The sequence below is a fragment of the Ambystoma mexicanum genome, chromosome 10, assembly GCF_040938575.1.
Source record: "Ambystoma mexicanum isolate Mex_15411 chromosome 10, UKY_AmexF1_1, whole genome shotgun sequence".
NCBI classification, from domain to species: Eukaryota; Metazoa; Chordata; class Amphibia; order Caudata; family Ambystomatidae; genus Ambystoma; species Ambystoma mexicanum.
In genome coordinates, this window is record NC_090932.1 from 592,980,439 (window position 1) to 593,001,559 (window position 21,121).

Consider the following 21,121-nt stretch of genomic DNA (forward strand, 5'->3'; position numbering starts at 1 on the left):
CGCTTTCTTGGCCTTCTCCCGTTATGGTTTTCTTCTCTTCTTGCCAGCTTCCACCTTCATTTAATCTCATTGCTTCTTTCCTCTCTGCCTCTGCTCCTTCTGCTTGTGTAGTACACTTTCTTCCATACTGTAGTCAGTATTTCCTCTAAAGTGGGATTCTTGAAAAGCAGTATTTTCTCTTGCATGTTGTTAATTCGGCAGCCCACCACTAACAATTCTCTCTATATGGTGTCTATCATTTCCCCAATTCAGCAGTTTATAACTTGCTCTCAAAGTGCTGTGAGATAGTCATCTATGGGCACATTTTGTCCGTGTTCCCTCTTATAATAATGTAACACTTCTTCTTATGCATTCTTTATGCCCGATCCATCTCTCCCTTTTTCGATTTGCATGGTCTGGAATAGCATCTGACCTTCTATTGCCAGTGCATTCACCAATACTGCTTCTTTCCTTTTTTGCTGGACTAGTCCTGGCGCCTCCAGATATTGTTTGAAGCTTTGCAGCCATTGCTGCTACAGTAAGCTAAGCATACCCGGATTTCCTTGTTTTTTTTACCCTTTAGTCTTCTAGTGCACGGTAAGATGTTCAGATGTAAAACACATGTAAGAGTGGAAAAAGGATGTACACTCTTACCAGGTGGAAAAAATAAATAAACTCCAGAAATCCAGCAAAGCTGCTGGGGGACTCACTAGGTGAGGGAAATTACCCCAGAAGGAGAATTCTCCCTAACACTCAACATCGCTCCTGGACCATCATTTCTGCTAACTTCTACATATTGGAGGCTGTGCTTTCTCAGTGACTGCGGCACAGGCTTGGAATTCTCTGCATGAGGACTATTTTTCTTTCCAGTGGGCCTTGAATTTTTATTTTTTTCGTTTCTTGTGGGTGCTCAGTCAGTGTGTACATTGCTTAGGGTATAGCGCCATGATGCTCTTGGGCGACTGATGCGATTTACAAGTGTTGATAACATATTCAGCACATTTCGGCTACCTGAGAACCGGCCCTATCCCTCACTGCGGCCTTCACAAACATGTATTCTTTCCCTATCTGATGCAACATTTGCTGTCTGAGACCAACCATTTGTCCCTTGAGAAATGCTTACCTTGCAAAACGAACTGGCAATTACCTCACACACCTACCCACCTGCCCTTGAGCTCTCGGCTTGTTTGCAGGACAAGACTAAATTCAATCAAGTGCTCTCAGCTAACAACTATAGCCTTATACACGTAATAACAGCCCAATGCCTCTGAGGCATACCTAACATGGTGAAGCGCTTGCTCATAGCACTTAGCATTGTGTTTTGTGCCTGTAGGGATGTTGTTGTGTACTTGTCACTTCGCTTTCTAAAACTACCAAAACCAAAAGGTGCACAGGTTTATCATGAAAGAAAATATAACGTGGACTGTGTGCGTGCTACACCAGATGATGAAAGAGTTAGTGTGTGCTATGCAACTTCTGTCCAGCTGTCATGTAAGGAAATCATTTTACTGACCTGTGACATTGTTGCAGTATCTTCTGGAACACTTCAGCACCACAAGAACACTTCCTACATCGGTTCTCTCCTAGGCGCATGTGTAAATGTGAGACATGGAAACTATTAAACATTGTTTTTGTGTGTGGTGCTGTTTATCAGCCAAGCGTGATGACTGCTTAGTCTTCAGCTCAGTGTGGCGAAGCGACAAATCCTACCATATTGACAGCGTCCAGAATCCAGCTATCCACTTTGGAAGCCCTCAGGACCTGTTCTGTTGCCTGGGGGCGACTGACAGGGAGCTCCTGTGAGGAATTTGAGCCGGTGGACCCCAGGCAGATGATAGACAGGAAGGCCCCCCCTACCCTGCAGTGATGTTGGCGCTTTGGGGCTCCGACTTCCTGCCGCACCGGTACGCTCCCTGCGGTGATCGCAAGGGATCCCGATCAGCTTGGCGGGTGTGCTACTGCCTCCCACAGGGTGTGTGGACTGCCCGGTTGTCCGTAGGGTGACAGCTGGTGTCCTGGAAGCCTGGAGTGTGGCGCTGTAGTATTGAGACAGGGGCAACATTTGCGGCCCGGACTGCGGCTGTGAAACCACCGAGGGACAAGTTTCCTGAGAGCCGGGCCGCTACAGTGAAGAGTGCCATTAGACTCCTTGCACGGTGCTCCACTGTGCTTCCTGTTGGGTGTCATTGGAGTGCAGCTCCTGGGCCTGAGTGACTACAGAGGATACAGTCCACACCTAGTAAGTGGGAAGGGGGCATGGACGCCTACCCTTCCTCTGTGTGAAGTGCTGGCCCGTCCTGTATGCTTTGTGGCACTGCGTGTGACCCTGTCCCCTAAAGCAGTGCCCCATGTATTCCCGGAGACAAGCTACTCATGTAGACCTATAACTGTTGGTGGGCTCTGCCACTCCTCTATAGTGCACTGCTACACTGGTATATCCTTGGTAGTGCTGCAACTGTTGCACGTTGCCTAAACTCATTGGAGTGCCGATGAACCCGGTGGCTGAATCAATGTCAACGGATTATTCTCATAATCCCAGTACTGTTACAACACCCATCAGGGGCTCTATTTAATGCACACGGGATAGCCAGCCTTGTCTACCTAAGAGCACCACCTAGTGTAACTTTTCCTGTCTGCTCCTCTGAAAGGTAGACGGGTGGGCTCTGAAGGAGGTGCTGGCGGGCTGTCCTTTAGCTCCTTGGGAGGTCCTAGCCCCTGAACTCACATCTGGGGTAGCTATATTCCCAGGACCTCCTCGGCCGCTGGGACACTGGTGTTTCCCTCTCACTCCCTGATCTTATTTGTAGAATACTAGTTTCACACCTCCTTTGATCCCCGCTCTGCCCCATCATCACAAAGGGGGCCTCTGCAGTCAAGAAAGCAGGGGCAATGGATACATAAGGCTGCCCCCCCGGGGGAGCATGAGTCATCACCACAGCCCCATTCAGCACCCCATCCTGGTAACCCTGCTGTGCCTACTGACCTGCAACAGATGCTGGATCTATGACCAGGGGGTTTGCAACAGTGTATGAAAAACTTGATATTATTACACAGTACCTCTTTGGCTAGCTGAGCATGCATGGAGGTAACTTTGGCAGGATCAGTGAAGCTGAAGAACGAATTGGGACCATGGAAGACGATGGGCAGGGGTTGCAAGCGGCAGTGAATACACTGACGAAGGAGATGTAATTTGTTCATGAACAAATTACGACGATTTGGAATCCCGCTCCCAGAGGAATAATATCTATCATTGGGGTTCCAGAGGATGCACTCTCGGGTAGCATGGAGCAGGCGGTCGCGCAACTGCTGAAAGATCTGGACGACCAGCAGCTGTCCCCCTTTTTTGCGTTGGAGAGAGCACATTGTGCGCTGGCGCCCAGACCCAAATCTGGGTATTTTATGCGACCCATCGCAAACATTTTAAGCTATCGAGACGGTGATCAACTTCTCAACTTGCCAGAGACAAGAGAACTGCGTTTGGGGTCCCAGGTCATCAGGAACTTCCCACACTTTTCAGTGGCAGTCCAGCAAGAAACGTCACTTCATAGGGGTCAAGAAGTTACTCCGAGAATGTAATATCCTATATGCAAAGTGGTTTCCGGCGCACCTGTTTCAGTTTTGAGGGAAATGCTACTTTTTTAGTCCCTGAGGCTGTGAAATTTGAGGCCCAAATCCTGTTACCAGACAAGAGGCATCTAGTGGCCAATCACCAGCTGCTGGCTTGACACCTTGTTTTTGTGTGGACATTGTTAATCCTGCTGTGACTCAAAAGATATAGACTGTTGGTTCAATTTAAGGCACTATAATAAATCCGGCATGGTAACCGCTTTAATGCAGCCATGGCGGCAACAGTAAGCCCCATTGCAATTACTCTATTTGTTTTTGTTGCTGTTTAGTGCTGGTTAAAGGGAATCGGAATGGGAGGGGGGAGGTTGAGAGGGTGGTACTAAACTGCTGGTTGGGGGTAGCAGTGAGGGCAGGGCGAAGGGTACTGGGCAGTTGGGTGGTTGTCCAGTGTTGCCCAGGTTGTGGACAGGAATGGGCACACATGGTTGACTTAGCAACAAAATAAACACATTTCTGGGCAGGCAAGAACAGACGATGATACAGGACTTGAGGAACATATTACACTGGGACGTGCATAACAAATTTCTGCATAATATGACCATGATACTGTGATGCAAACTAAATTGAGCTGGAATGTCAGGGAGATGGGCAATTTCACAAGGGTCCAGAAAATTATGGAACATGTGAATAGATACCAAGTTAAGGTACTGCTACTGCAGGAGGCACACACGTTATCAGGTACATGTCGAAATGTTGCATCCCACTGGGGCCCAATAGATACTTTACCTCCTCCATGTAGTCCTGGGGAGTTATGACCCTCATTCATAAATCGGTGTGCTTCACTGAGAAGATCTATATAGACGGAGGGATCCCATGTGATCGTCCTTTGCATTAAGGAAGGATGTAGTTTCTATTGGTGAACACGTATGGCCTGAATATTGAAACCCGGAGTACTTTGATGCAGCGGCAGGGATACTAGCTGTGCATGTGGGAGTCCCTATTGTATCTAGATTGCACATTACAGCCCCCAGGCCACAATCCAGAGCAGCATGTGCCTTAACGGGCCAAATGGTTGCTTTATCCCTGAAAGATATTTGCTGCCTGGCACATCCTGGCGACCGGGAGTATCTTTCTTCATCGGTGCACGATATGTCACTGCGTATCGATATGTTTTTAATCTTTTCTTCTGATTGGCAATAATACCGCTAGCACAGACGTTCTCCCACAAACACTCTCGGACCATTCCCCGGTGGTGTTGACCCTGGACCTGAATGCTTTGCATAACCGGGGCAGCGCATGGAGGTTCAAAGCGGACGCCTTGGGCGATGTACTCTTCAAGACAGACATTAGATCGGACATTGAAACCTTTTTCACCTGTAATACCGCAGAAGCTACCTCTAAGAGTATTCAGTGGCAGGCGTTTAAAGAGGGGTATGGCTACCTCCAGAGAAGCAGGTGTCCTTAATGATTAGAGACCTACAAGAATGTGAGTCCCGTTTGAAAAATCTGGAGACCGAATATGCTCGAACCCCATAAACCAGCATTAATTCGGAAGGAGCTGGAGTGATTTCAGTCCCACATGTGAGGTTAGTGAATTTGTTCATTTGGTTGTGTCCCAGAAGTATGGAGAGGGAGGAGAGACCTGCAAAGACACTAGCAAGGGTGGTGAAGGTGGAGCGAAGGCCAGCCCTTGACTGCATTGTAGCTCGGCAAGGCATAAACAGATGGACAGATACCGATATCCTGGAGGATTTCTGTAATTTCTATGAGGCCCTGTACACTGGGAATTAACTCGAGGGGATCAGGCGATACACGCGCTTTTGAACGACGTTCCATTATCCTGCCGGAGCTACAGACTCCATAAACAACCACGCCCCCCTACCCCTCCACGCCAACCCTCACGAAGGAGTAATGGTTCGCAGTTATCAAGGAGTTGCCTGAAGGGAAATCGCCTGGCCCTGATGGACTAACCTCTGAATTCTACCAGGAATATGGTGCTCTGTTGGTCTTGCACCTTCTGGAGATGTGGGAAGAATCTCTTGATAATTCAATACTTACTGAATCCTTACGGGAAGCACCCAAAACTGTTTTTGTTAAACCAAACAAACCTGCTAAGCAATGTGGTTCTTAACGCCCTCTCACTGGTGAATGTGGACTTGAAAATGTATGCTGAATCTTTGGCGAACCATCTCCTTCCCTTATTGCCTAACATGATCTATGATCACGCAGGCTTTTTTTCCGTGCAGATCCACCTCGCTCAATATCCGGCGTCTAATGTACTGGCCAGAATGTACCCCATGGCTGAAGCGGTTGTGGTGAAGATTGCCCCGAAGGCATTCAACATGGTCTTGTGGGAATACTATTTTTTGGTGCTTAAGAAAATGGGCCTGGGGGACTAAGATGCTCCAATATATTAAACTCCTGTATACCCTCCCACTTGCCAGGTTTCATGTACATTCGGGACTCTCTGAATTAAGTCTTAGGGAGGGGCACTTGTCAGGGCTGCCCCCTGTTCCTATATTGTTTGCACTGGCTATTCACACCCAGAGGCAGCAGGCAAGTGCACCCCCCAGTACCCTCCTGGGCCCTGGGGAGCAACATCTCTGCCTTTTGTGGCTGACCCCATTTCCAGAGGAGCACGGTGAGCAGCAAGGCCCTCCATGATCGCCTTATTTATTTTCTTTTTAAAAAAATGTTGCAGGCCCCGAGGCCTTTCTGATCCCCCAGCAACACGCTCCCACCCCGTACCCTCTTCCTGCTTTCCCTTCCCTCCCGCCTCCCGACCCGCCCAGGCCCGTTCTCATTGGTCCTCTCACCCTTCATCACTGGTCCTCCCAGGGCAGCCCTCTGCCCGTGCAGCCCCCGGCTAAGGGCCCCAAGGCCAGGGGCGGATCCAACAGAGGCGGCTCCAGGAAGTGTCAACAGGTGTCCGCAAGGGAGGCCAAGAAAGCCAGCAGACACTGGCAGAACTGTGAGTGTGGCATGGGTGGGGTGTGGAGCGGTTACTCTACTCTGGAGAGCCCCTGTCACTCTACCTTACCTTCCCGACAATGCATACTTAGGAAGACTTGTGACCACTGTAAATGGATTGTAAATATTTCCTTGTGATGCATATTAACTTACTTGCCAATTTTAAGCTAGGGCCACACCTGTAGGGAACTGAACTTTAGCTTGCGCCGCATCTGGATGGAAATGTGATGGTTAGCATGTGCCACACTCAGGAATATTACCCTTGGCTTGCCTCGCATCTAGATGGAAATGCGGTTGTTGGCATGTGCCAAACTTAGAATTCTGAACTTTAGTTTACGCCGCATCTGGATAGAAATGTGAATGCCAACATGCACCAAACTTAGAATTCTGAACCTTAGCTTGCGCCGCATCTAGATAGAAATGTGATTGTTAGCATGTGCCACACTTAGAATTCTGAACTTAAGCTTACGCCGCATCTAGATAGAAATGTGAATGCCAACATACACCAAATTTAGAATTCTGAACTTCAGCTTGCGCCGCATCTAGATGGAAATGTGGTTGTTGGCATGGGCCACACTCAGTATTCTTGGCCTTGGCTTGCGTCTCATATAGATAGAAATGTGGGGGTCGGCATGTACCGCAACTAGACATATTCCCATAATTGCAAGGACAGCAATGCCAACTAACCAACCAACTAACAATTTCATCCCTCTGCATACACCTCTCAAACTCTAACCAAACACAACCACAAGCCTAAAACGCAGCAATCCGCACAAACTTCACAACAATGCAACAACAAAACAAACCACACATAGACTTGCACAACAGCAAACAACGATTACCGACCCTAAAACACCCCAAGCCCAGCCAACGGACCCACCGGGTTGAGGCTGCCATCAGCACATCACTGCTCTTTTGCACTTTTCCAGCTTATTCCCACTAACCCACCCCCTCTCCTCCCCTTTTTCAGAGCCGCCAGAGCGCCAGGGGATCACTTTGGTGGTGATAGTGCACGGTACAAATGTCCTTTAACATTAACATTAACATTAACATTAACATGAGTGAGGGTGCATAGGTGTTATGTTATGTTAATTATGTTAATACAATTTCTTAAGTGTGGCATACACCCAAAGGCACCTTGACGCTACTCCTGAAGAAGAGAAAGAAAGTGGCCTAGAAGAGATAGGTTTTCAGGGAATGACAAAAACGCAGGTTGGTGGTGATACCACGCAGAGTGCATGGCAGGAAATTCCAGAAAGTGGACGCTGCAAGCGAAAAGGAACAGCTGCTCACCCAGCTAAGTTTGAACTTAGGAAGAGGGACAAGGAGAGCATTAGCTGAGTGCAAGTCTCACCCAGGTACATATGTCCAGAACTTCGCCTGGAGGTATTCTGCTCCCTGTCCATAGAAAGCCAGATGAACAAGGCAAAGTGCCTTAAATTGAATACGCTGTGCTACTGGGAGCTAATGCAATGTCCGTAGCACAGAGGAGATGTGGGTACACCGAGAAGTGGACGTGGCCAAACGAGGACCTGTAGCCAATGCTGAAGGTAAGCTGGCAGTGACAAATACAGGGAGTTGTAATAGTTCACAGAGGAACCTACCAAGGCTGCGATCACCGGGGCCCAATACCGGGGGCAGGTATGAACGGGAGAACTTTGCGTAGCAACTTGAGATGATAATAGATACGTTGGAATATTGGCATACTGCCCCAACCTGAGCTTCCATGGACAAAGAAGCAGAGAGCTTCACCCCCAGATCCCTGACTACCAGAACAGGAGAGGAATGGGGACAGGAGTAGAGGGCCAGAGAGTGGGGGTCCAATAGGCAGACACAGAAAGGGGACCTACTACCATCCCCTCTAACTTATCGCCATTCAACTTGAGCCACTGATCATCCATCCATTCTCCCACTGCCTTAAGACAGCCGCTAAACCTAGTACCTGATTCAAACGATGACCGATCTAGGCGGACTGCAATGTGTGTATAGTCCGCATAGGAATAACAAGAAAAGCCATGGGAGAAGATGAGCTTCATCATTGGCTGAATGTACATGTTGAACAGCGTGGGAGAGATGTCAGACCTTTGGGGGACACTGCAGGTGAGCGCTGTTAGGTTACAAGAGAAAGGGGGGAAAGAAAGAGTTTTACGGCAACCAGAGAGAAAGGAAGACAGCCAAGACAAAATGGTTCTAGCGAGGTGGCTCCGTCATGCGGCTGATCAAGAGTGTAAGGACGGCGGGATATCAAACAGTAAAACATACACAATTGATCACAGTTCAAGGGTGTTTATTGACCTTCAATTGGGTTTCAAAAAGGCCTATCTAATCCTAAATCTAAAGATGGGAGCAAGCTACGACCATCAAATAATAATAACGCAGTCCTGGTCGAGTCTGTCAAAATAAAAGGGCATATGGGGGGGGGGCGCTGTTGCGCACATCAAGTATGGCCGCCTAGTGTGAGAGCTTCGGCTCGGACAAAATCCTTGTTTGTCATAAATCCTCTCAGATTCGTCCCAGACTTCAACAGAAGCCCGCATCCGAGGGCAAGAAACACAAAGCACAATTGGGTGAAAGAGCGGTGGAAATCCGTGCCCGTGTTCGCAAGTTATTGCGTCCGACGATCTTGGCGGCGAAGGGAGACCCACGTGGCTGCCTGGAGGCTCCATGAACGCTTGGACTGCAAGCCGCGATGGGGGAGGGGCACCGCGCGGCCTACGATATCCTGGAGACGAGGAGAGAGCCGAGAGGCCGCCAGCCCCCGAGACAATCGTGGCTTCAGCAGTGATCGCTCCTCGCGACCCTTGGAAGGAGACAGGAGGAGGCAAGAACGAGAAGGGGGACCCGGTGGAAGTGGACCGCCTTCATCCGGTGGGACCGATAATGTTGCAAGGCCCGGCCCCAGCCCACAGCACCTCGCGCCGCTGCCGGCAGCTCCTCGTGACGCTGCCCGCTGGGGTGCGGACTTGGCCCGGGGGCACGTGCGGTGGGAGTCCACCTCCCGCACATATAAAGTAAGTGATTTTGGGCCGCACCGGGGGCCCTATTTCCGACGCCCGAGAGGCGGACCCCCTAAGATACGCGGCTCGCGGAGGCAGCTGCGGCAGGGGGGGCCCCACATCGTGCCCCACGGCAGTTATCTCGATCCAGTTATAACCCCAACGGATACGGGGGAATAAACACGGATCCTTGAAAGTGGGGGGCATCCCGGGGTCCCATTGGGCCACATACATGTGACTGAGGGGGAGAATGAACATTGGCCCTTAAGTGCAGTATAACTGCAACGACCTCAAGACCTAGAACGTGCAGACACAAATGGGGGACGCCGCTTTTATTGCTCTGGGCGCACTGCCCAACGCTCCAACAAGGCCTTCACGAATACAGGCCAGAGTGGTGGCCAGGGGGGCTCCCACCAGCACAAAACTGCCGGATTTACTCCTGTATAGAAGCGAACCACTATATAGTAAGGGCAGACATACAAGGAAACGACCCTTCCCCATCCTGAGCCAGTCACCAGTTCATTGGGCGGCAATACGTGGGAGAACACAGTCCACCCCCAACAGAACACCACAGCACATGGGCCGCAACGAGAAGAAGGGGACAGGAGGGAAAAAGATTGGCCCAATGGATACCTACACCAGTTCGCAACCACAAGGGGCGATTGGGGGGGAACCATCAACGTCAGATGGGCAGGAGAATGACCCGATGGATCGCCTGGCAACGCTGGTACAGAATGGATTCATGGCTGTGAATGTTAAACTAGATGACATAGTGGCGACGATCGGATCCCTGAAAGCACGCGTGGAGAAGGAGAGCGCACGTATTACGGAGGCGGAAAACAGGATAAGTGTAAGCGAAGACACAATATTACAACACAGTCGAGACATAGCCCACCTCCAATCAGAATTGCACAAAACTCAAGCCAAGTGCGAGGATCTCAAATCGAGGTCCCGGAGAAAAAACATTCGGATCGTTGGGGTATCGGAAAACTATGGCAATGGACCCATGGAGAAACAAGTAGAGACGCTACTGAAGGACATCCTAGGCGCCGACTCCTTCTCGGAACACTTTCTGATTGAAAGGGCCCACCGCACCCTACCACCGTGCCCGAAACCAGGAGCTCCCCCTCAAACTATAATTGCACGGCTCCCCAACTATAGGGACAGAGACACTATACTCCGACTATTGAGGGAAAAAGGAACTCTACACCAAGATCAGAATAGAATCCACATATATCCGGACTTTTCTACCACTGTGCAAACGCAAAGGAGATTGTATGAAGGAGTGAAAAGACAATTGTGAATGCGTAATATGCCCTATGCCCTTATCTTTCCGGCGAGGATGAGAATACAACATGGTGGACGGGCCCACTTCTTTGAAAACCCCTCAGAAGCCATGGCGTATGTTGAGGCGTCCATTCCGTTGCCCCCCGGAGACCGAGCGGCAAACCAAAATGCAAGACCACAACCAAGAGATGAGAGGCGAGACCCGACAGACTGAAAATGGAATGAAAACCGGCTACCTGTCAGCTGAGGAAAAATTGACAACTACATAACAAGGACGAACTGAACAAAGACTCATGATTATCCAGGCCATGAGTCTCTAGCTGGGGCGTGCCAGATGGCTGCAACTAGTGACCCTCTGGAAAGCTCCACCAGTTCAGGGGAATGTTAATTACAGGGAGGCATTGTCAAGTTGGGGAAGATGATGTGGGTGGGGGATTAAAGTATTGCAAGTTGTTTAGCTCTGTTGAGCATTGTGGAAATGACCGGGGGGAGTTGGGATATTGGGAATCAGTTGGAAGAGTCCCACAAGTTCTTAAAAACATGGTGACAGTGCAGCACATGTAACTCTCCTAAATAGCAGTGTGATGTGGGGCGTGATGAAGACATGCGGATATGACTAACCCCAATATGATGGCCCGAGGGTTGAGACTAAAGCTCCTCACATGGAACGTCCTAGGGTTGAATAACCGAGCCAAGTTAAAAAAGGTGGGGACCTATGTCAGTCGACACCACCGCCAGATAGTCATGTTACAGGAAACTCATGCACTCCAGAAAGTAAACACTGAGCTTTTGAAGGTGTGGGGTCAACACAGATACTATACTGAGTACTCTTCACAGGCGAGAGGAGTACTCATCCTGATCCACCCCTCAGTTGGGTTTCAATTTGGTAAGAGCACGATAGACCCACAAGGTCGCTACGTGATAGTGTGGGGAAGCATCGCAGGGGAAAAATTAATACTGGTGAACACATATGGCCCGAATGTGGATGATCCCGATTTTTTCACAAATGTTATACAAGAGGTGAGCTTCTCTGGTGGTGAGCAAGTGGTGTGGGGAGGGGATTTCAATACCATTCTGGATATCACACTAGATCGCTCTACGTCTAGACACAGAAACCCCACCAAAACCGTTGGTATCCTACAACAAATCCTGGTACAATTCACGCTAGTGGACTCCTGGAGGGCTCTTCACCCCCATAAAAGGCAATACTCCTTTTACTCCTCAGTGCATGACACAGAGTCCCGGATAGATTACTGGCTGGTGTCTGCGTCGCTCATGCACCAAATTGACAGTAGTGAGATGCTCCCCTCTGACCACTCACCTATCCTTTTAAATATGACACTGGAGAATATAAAGCCCCCTCCCAGAAGATGGAAAATGCCACCCGATATTTTCAGAGACCCCACAGTGGCGGAGGCGCTACACACAGAGGTGGAGTTCTTACTTGAAACAAACAAAGATTCAGTGAATAGCAGTGCAACTCTATGGGAGACGTTTAAGGTTTGGATGAGGGGGATTCTGATCTCCAAGTCCACGGGGCTGTTGAGAGCCGTCAGGATGCAACTGGCTGAAACTGAGAAGTGATTGGGCAAATTGTAGAGGCGATACACAGCTGCGCATGAGGACAGTGTCCTGGCGGACATTAATGGTAACCTGCAGGAATTCAATAGACTGGCCACTAGGGAGCTGCTGTTAAAACATTCCAGCATTCCCAGTTGAGCATTCCCAGTTAAAACACACCGTTATGGCAAGGGGAATAGGGCGGGTCACACCCAAGCCAACTTGTTGAAGGCCGAAAGACATCATACCATGATTTCTAGCATAATAGCGGGGGACGGTACGGTGGCCACAAGTGAGGGAGATATACATAGAGAATTCACCCAGTTCTTCACAGACCTGTATGCTAACCATGATCTGAAAACACCACAAGAAATTGGAGAATACTTAGGAAACATTACACTCCCGAGGCTGTCAACAGAGCACAGATTTTTGCTTGACCAATCCTTATCGGTCAAGGAAATTAAGGAAGCGATAAAGTCACTAGCTAATGGTAAGGCACCCGGCTCAGACGGATTGGGGGCTGAGCTGTACAAGGAGCTCAGCGAGGAACTAGCCCCGGTGCTCCTGTCTGTGTGGGAGGAGGCCTTGGAACTGGGGACACTCCCAACATCCATGAGGGAGGCTATTTTAACGGTGCTCCTCAAACCCAGACGCCCGTCGAATGAAATGTCCTCATATCGGCCTCTATCCTTATAAATTGCGACGCCAAGATATTTGCAAAGACCCTGGCCACGAGACTCCTGCCTAACATGCCAGTACTGGTCCACCGTGTTAAATCTCCGTAGGCTATTTGGTATCATGGCCCAGATTAAGCCTGATGCCCAGGCGGTGGCCGTGTCTCTGGATGCCAAAAAGGCGTTTGATTCGGTGTCCTGGAGATACCTGTTCTTGGTGCTGGAGAAGTTTGGACTAGGTCCATACTTCCTACAATGCGTGAAGCTCTTATATACCAACCCAGGGGCTAGGGTATTGACGAATCGCACCATGTCTGATTTGTTTATGCTAGGAAGGGGTACGAGACAGGGGTGCCTGTTCTCCCCAATATTGTTCGCCCTCACGGTGGAACCAGTCGCAGCAGCCATTAGAGAACATCAAAGTCGGAGGGGCATATACATGTCGGGCCTGACCCAATCCATTTCTCTATATGCAGATGATGCTTTGTTGTATGTCCGAGAACCAGACACACACCTGGGGCCAGTGATGGGGGCAGTACAGGAATTTGCAGAATACTCGGGATACAAAACTAACCGTTCCAAATCGGAAATCTTTCTCTTGACCCCCGCCACTAAATGTCCGGAACATACACATGGTCTAAAATGGTCCCCTGATAAGATTAGATATTTGGGTGTGATTGTGTCGAGAGATAGAGCCTCCCTATTGTCGAACAATCATGATTCCCTCTTGGACACAATTGCCGCTAAACTCCGTTTTCGGGCCAAACTCCCCATATCGCTCATCGGCCGGGTTGCTGTATTGAAAATGGTTATTCTCCCCAAACTATTATATGTATTCACTAATGTCCCGATATGGCCTGGTAGGCAATTTTTCGATAAACTTAGGTCTATGGTGGTGGAGTTTGTCTGGTGTGGGGGGACGGCCAGAATGAAGTGGGAAAAGATGGTCGAACCTTATAACAAAGGTGGCATGGCAGCACCAGATTTTGAATTATATTACCTAGTGGCACAGGCCCAGTTTGTTAAACATTGGTATGAGGAGCAAGACACCTCACCCCACATAGTCCTAGAGACGCATGCAGCATGTCCGATCGATTTAAGGTCTGTTATCTTTAAAAACAAACACAAGGATGAATGTCCATTCGACCCAGTTAGTACAACAGTGCATGCATGGTCCAGGATCTTCCACAGGCTCGGGTTGGAGTCACCATACTACTCAGAAGCCCCGTTCTGGAACTTCCCAGGTATAGCACCCACGTATGACTCTGATGTGCAAAAGACATGGGATCCAGAGAGACAATTCAAAATCAAAGACATAGGGCCTCATCACGACCCAGGCGGTAAGTTACCGCCTGGGCCGTGACTTTACCACCATGGCGTAAACTACGTTTACGCCATGGTGGTAGGCGGACTTACCGCCCCATTCCGACCTTGGCGGGGCGGTAAGTCCCCAATCCCCATTTACCCTTCCCCATTCCCATTTTTGCCCCATAGGGCATAATGGGAGTGGGGAAGGCGTTAATTACGCCACCGTAAATTACGGTGGCGTAATTAACTCCATGGTCCCTTAGCGCCATGGATTTTAACACCTGCTAAAAGCAGGTGTTAAATCCGCCATGGCGCTAAGGGACCTCGTACTCAGGCGGTAAGGGTCGGCGCTGTTTACGGCGCCGTAAACCCCTTACCGCCTGAGTTGTAATGAGGGCCATATTCCCAAATGGAAAATGTATAACATTGGAGGAATTCAAAACAGGGATGGGTAGAGATCAATTGATGGTTTTGCAATACTATAGAATGAAAATGGCATTTAAGGCTAGATGGCCCCTGTTCCCTGATGAACCCCCCACCACACCCGTGCCTGGCGACCCTGTCCACCCGATCGGGAACCAGTATATCGGGATTCTACACGGCCATACAGGCTAATACTCCTACTGTGAACTTTATAAAGGCCTCCTGGGAATCAGATGTGGGTGCTACCATTAGTGATAGGTCCTGGGAGAGGTATTGTGAACTGACCAAGAGGGTATCCATGAATGCGGGCCTCCGGCTGATCCAATTTAAGGTTCTGAACAAGTTACACTACACACCCCAAAAAATTGCGAAATTCACACAAAGCAGCCCTGGCAGATGTGAGAAATGCGGGGCCGATCAGGTTGACTCGTTTCACATGTATTGGAGCTGCCCACACATATATGCATTCTGGGGGGAGGTGGCGAAAATTCTGGAAGAAGTTACGCAGATACCGGCAGACCTCACACCATTAAAATACCTGTTTAGAGATATAGGTAAGAGATCCGAGGTGATCAGAAGGCTCTTTAACATTGCATGCACGATGGCCAAAAAGTGCATTCTGCAAAAATGGAAGAGTGTACAGGCACCACACGTAAATTATTTCCTCAAGGAACTAATGTATGTGAATGAATGTGAGGAGTACTATGTAATGACTTTACCAAGCCCATGTAAACCGAAGGACATCTGGGCCCCGCTCAGAGTATATTTATGTGAGATGGACTCGAACAGCAGTAGCCCGGCAGGGCCAAATAAAACGCCTAGTCTGTAAATATTACATGCTATGCTGAGAGACTGTATCAAATGTTTATGGTATATACATGCTTGAATTGTCGTGCTGCCGCACTGTAGTTGTGGACCACAGCTCTTAAATAAAGTAAAAAAAAAAAGGCCTATACTAATAACCCTATTGCCAATCCTTACTTCTAAATACAAATATTGTGGGAAACAATATTATGCAAAAGAAAAGTGTTCAAGAAATGATATGTCAGGATATTCTTCCCCACGTTTTCAGCACAGGAAAGGCGGCACACTTGAGCTTAGCACACTTGAGTTTAGCATAACAATCATGATTCCCTCTTGGACACAATTGCTGCTAAACTCCGTTTTCGGGCCAAACTCCCCATATCACTCATCGGCCGGGTTGCTGTATTGAAAATGGTTATTCTCCCCAAACTATTATATGTATTCACTAATGTCCCGATATGGCCTGGTAGGCAATTTTTTGATAAACTTAGGTCTATGGTGGTGGAGTTTGTCTGGTGTGGGGGGACGGCCAGAATGAAGTGGGAAAAGATGGTCGAACCTTATAACAAAGGTGGCATAGCAGCACCAGATTTTGAATTATATTACCTAGTGGCACAGGCCCAGTTTGTTAAACATTGGTATGAGGAGCAAGCCACCTCACCCCACATAGTCCTAGAGACGCATGCAGCATGTCCGACCGATTTAAGGTCTGTTATCTTTAAAAACAAACACAAGGATGAATGTCCATTCGACCCAGTTAGTACAACAGTGCATGCATGGTCCAGGATCTTCCACAGGCTCGGGTTGGAGTCACCATACTACTCAGAAGCCCCGTTCTGGAACTTCCCAGGTATAGCACCCACCTATGACTCTGATGTGCAAAAGACATGGGATCCAGAGAGACAATTCAAAATCAAAGACATATTCCCAAATGGAAAATGTATAACATTGGAGGAATTCAAAACGGGGATGGGTAGAGATCAATTGATGGTTTTGCAATACTATAGAATGAAAATGTCATTTAAGGCTAGATGGCCCCTGTTCCCTGATGAACACCCCACCACACCCGTGCCTGGCGACCCTGTCCACCCGATCGGGAACCAGTATATCGGGATTCTACACGGCCATACAGGCTAATACTCCTACTGTGAACTTTATAAAGGCCTCATGGGAATCAGATGTGGGTGCTACCATTAGTGATAGGTCCTGGGAGAGGTATTGTGAACTGACCAAGAGGGTATCCATGAATGCGGGCCTCCGGCTGATCCAATTTAAGGTTCTGAACAAGTTACACTACACACCCCAAAAAATTGCGAAATTCACACAAAGCATACTCGAGTGTGCTTCTCTAGCACGAGGATGCAGTTCAAAACCTCAACATCAGGTCCTTCTGTGCCAAAGTCTCTACATCATCCAAATTCTCTTATTTCAGAGGGCCTGATGCAACACAACAAGCATTAAAGTTCCTTTCTTCTCAGGATTTCACATGTACAACTTCTTGGGTGATTTTCGATTCACGCGGGGTCCCCCTCCGCCAGGCTCAGACCCACTTTAACACAAAACCTTTTTGGGTGATTCACTGTTCACCCCAGATCCCACCACTACAGGGCTCAGACCCACTTTGACACAAAGCTTTCAATTGATTTCCGTCTGCCAGGCTCGGACCAACTTTCTCTACTTCTTCAAGCTTTCTTTACTTTAGAAATCGAAGACTTTTGACTGTGCGCAGGATTCTGCTCAACCCGTCGCAGGACCACTTCAATTCACAATTACTCCCTCTCTTCTTAATATACTCTCTTTCTCACTTTCACTTTGCCAATTCTTAGCTGGTTACCTTATAGAGACTTTCGACTGAGCACCCACGCAGTGCCGAACCACTCTGTCAAAGGTACTGAATCTTGCTTTAAAAGTTCAATCACTCATCAGCAATTCAACTTTACTTGCGTCCTTTATGCATTTTAACAATGTTCGTTCCAGTGCTCACCATACAATGTTGCTGCTTGCAACCTTGGCTTCAACACAGACCAGTCTTGTATCGGTCTCCCCAAGTCACTGGCTGTGTTGATTTCACTGACGCTGCTTTGTTGTTGGAGCCAAGGAAAGTACCACAGCGGCTGGTGCTTCTCCCCGCCTTCATTATTGACGCAGGAGGGCCCAGTGTACCTCTGACACACAACGCAGGATTCTTCAGACTGGTTTCCTAGTCTTACGCTTTCTGTTCTTGAGGTTTTCGGGAAAGTAACGGTTCCTTGTCAAAAAGGTCAAGGGAACTTCCCTCCTTGCGATCCCCTTCTGTTTTGCCGTCTTTCTTCTCTTGTTAAACTGACATCTTGGAACTGCTGTTTCCTTGTGTGCGTTGCCTCACTCAGAGTGTGCTCTCATGCACTGCCTTTTATCCATGTGGGGAAGCTTAATGGAAGTCAGGTGTGTGTGATGGTCAGTAATTGCCTGACCTTGCCTGACCATTATATTGGGACACGACAGGTATACGGCTTGGGTGTTAGTCTGTTTTCCCTCATCACAGGCTGTCTGTGTGAAAGTGTTTGTGATGTAAAAGGGGGGTAGAGCTCCTACATATCCTGCTTGGTAGGATGGGGTAAAGGAGTTACAGGTAAGGGGATACCGTGTCTCTCCTCCCGGTTCCCACTCCCACTCACCAAAGACCCCTCATTCAGGTGATCCTCCCGAACTGGATCCAAAAGCAATGGCTGTTTCCTGGCCACCCGGATGACAGATCCCCGGGGACTAGTGGGTAAGACACCTTCTGGTTTCTCACAAGAGGGAATGATCGACCATATCGAAGGCGGCGGAGAGGTCCAACAGCAATAAGGCCCCAACACCACCCTAATCCTGAATGGAAGCAAGATCGTCCATAACAGAGATAAGCAGCCCACGAACTTGCAGCAACATAATACACTACCTATAGCCCATATATCTGAACTGAAGATCATCTTATTGAACACCTGCTCCCTAAATAAACATGCGCAATGCATACATAAAAGGATTATCGAGGAAAAACTAGATATCATATGCCTCACCGAGACTTGGCTTAAAGAGCCGATTGGCCCCACATGTGATATCTCTGTTCCAAGGGGTACACCATCTACTACACCAACAGAGAAACCGGACAGGGGGGAGGTGTAGCAGTAATTGCTAAAGACACCATCCAACTGTTACCCATCAATGTAACATGCAGTGGCACTGAAATCCTGCACCTTAAACACCTTCCAACAGACAACAGTAGTCTAAATATAATCGCAGTTTATAGACCACCTTCCATCACACCTGAATTTAACAAGGAAATAACCCACCACCTTAACATGCTCAAAGGACCTAATACTGCAACATTACTATGAGGTGAACTTAACCGTTGGCGCGGCGACCCCAAAGACAAAGATGCCATCAATCTGGAGAAATTAATAAACAACATCGACTACAAGGTGTCAAATCATGAGCCCACCCTGGATAATGGTCACTTACTAGACTGGGTCATTACTAACAACCTCGACTCACAAGACTACAAGACTGAACCGTGCATATGGTCTGACCATTACAGCGTCACCCTTCACATCTCACCACCAATGCCGAAACCTAAGACCCCCAACTATCCGATTAAAATAACACATCGGAACTTTCAAAATATAGGCAAAGATCAACTTAAGCAATGTCTTGATAATATTAAAACCAATCAAAGTGAGGAAGAATCATGTGAGTCCTGTTGTAGCTGAATAGAATGTGGAATGTTTGGTGGGTAGAACTTGGGAAGGAATGGAGAGGAGTCAGTTATGAGATGGGAATAAAGGAGTTCAGACATGCAGGCTGACTCCTGTCAATATTTGATGAAGATATAATAATTAAAGTGTTGTCCATGAGGCACACAACAATTGGCGACGAGGTAGTGATTGACCCACTGAAACACGGATGAGCTATAGGGATGGTCAAGAGAAAGCATCCTGTGAAACTATTTTAAAAAATACAGTGGAAGTGGCTAATGAGAAGACAGAAATAAAGATAAAGGAAACAGAAGCCAAAGAAAGGAAAGAGTAAGAACAGAGGAGCAACGCTGCGCGAAATTGACTGGTATGACTTGCTAATATGGCATACATGAATACATGAAGGAGAAGATTGCCAACGGGCTGTTGTGCAGGAAAGGCATTTTTCAAAAAAAAAGAGAAAAAGGAGAAACTGGAACTGTGATATTCACGGGCGTGCAAGGTCTAAGACTGTTGGAGGTGTCAGAGTCACTGGCTGGGACTCTTTAAAGCAAAACTAAACAAAGGCATTGAAAGGAAAGTGATGTGGTGCGAGTGCAACCAAATGAAGGACATTGAGCAAAGAATAAAATGCTGCCATCTCATGAGTGATTGCACGAAGAGTGTCAAATAAGTAACATAAGATCGAGACACTAACTAAATAAAACAAAAAGTGAAATGAACTAAAATGTGTCATGAGTGCAAAATGGAAACTATGAAAGATCAATTAAATCAAAGTGTGGAATAAAGAGCACAGTGGTGAGGTATAGACTGCAACAACAACACAAGAAGTTCCCACACTGGGAAATTGTTTTCCATACTGGCTGCAGAACGGAAAATATAACACAAAATTAAGGTGGCAAAGAAAGATACCAGTGAACAGCCCACACCACGGCAGGTGAATCTGGGAATCTGGATGAAAGTGAACAAGTGGAATGCTACACGTATGAGCTAGTGGCACAAGGTCTGCTATCTCCCTGTATACAATCACAGTTGTGCTGCTTTAGGACACAGTGACCCAGCAAGGGATTGACATAAAAAAATAGAGTGTTTAAAGTAGTGCTAGATTGTAAGGTGCGCCTTATTTGCACTCACACACGGGTGCATAGAGCAACTTTACACTGTAACAGCCTGAGCAACTTTATACTGTAACACTGTTCAGAAAGAGATCATAATTTCATTTATGGTTATCCTGGTGCGAGAGCAACAAAACAAGATAGAACAGATGAAATAATATTGGCCAATAAAGGAAATAACATTATGCAATCAAGCAAAAAAGGCAGCTACTGCTGATGAAAGAAAGAGCGAAGCAACTGGGCCCGAATTGAGTAACCATGTTCATGAATATCACAAGTGGCAATCCAAGTTCAGTCCAGAATGAGGGGATTCTGGTGAACTATCTGCATTGCCCGGACCCATTTATACTTGGGACACAGGAAAGTCAGGGGCAACGATGGCAGGAATGGATGGAGGAGTTCGAGGGCTTCTTGAGAGCAGCAGGGAATCAGGATGCCTCAAACAAAATGGACATAATTGTTAACTTGGTAGGAAAGGAGGTGAGAAATGTGGTAATGAGCATTCCGACTCAGGAAAAAACAACATATCAACAATTGGTCGCTGCAATTGGTGAACGTTTGGCTGTCCCTCCCAATCGGTACTATGAACGATATGCATTTAATCAGTGCACACAGAATCCACACTAAACAATAGACCAATTTGTATTACGATTAAAGAGAATGGCAGAATATTGTGAATTTGCAAGCTTTAGCGATGATGAGGCGATTAGGCTGAGAATCATTGA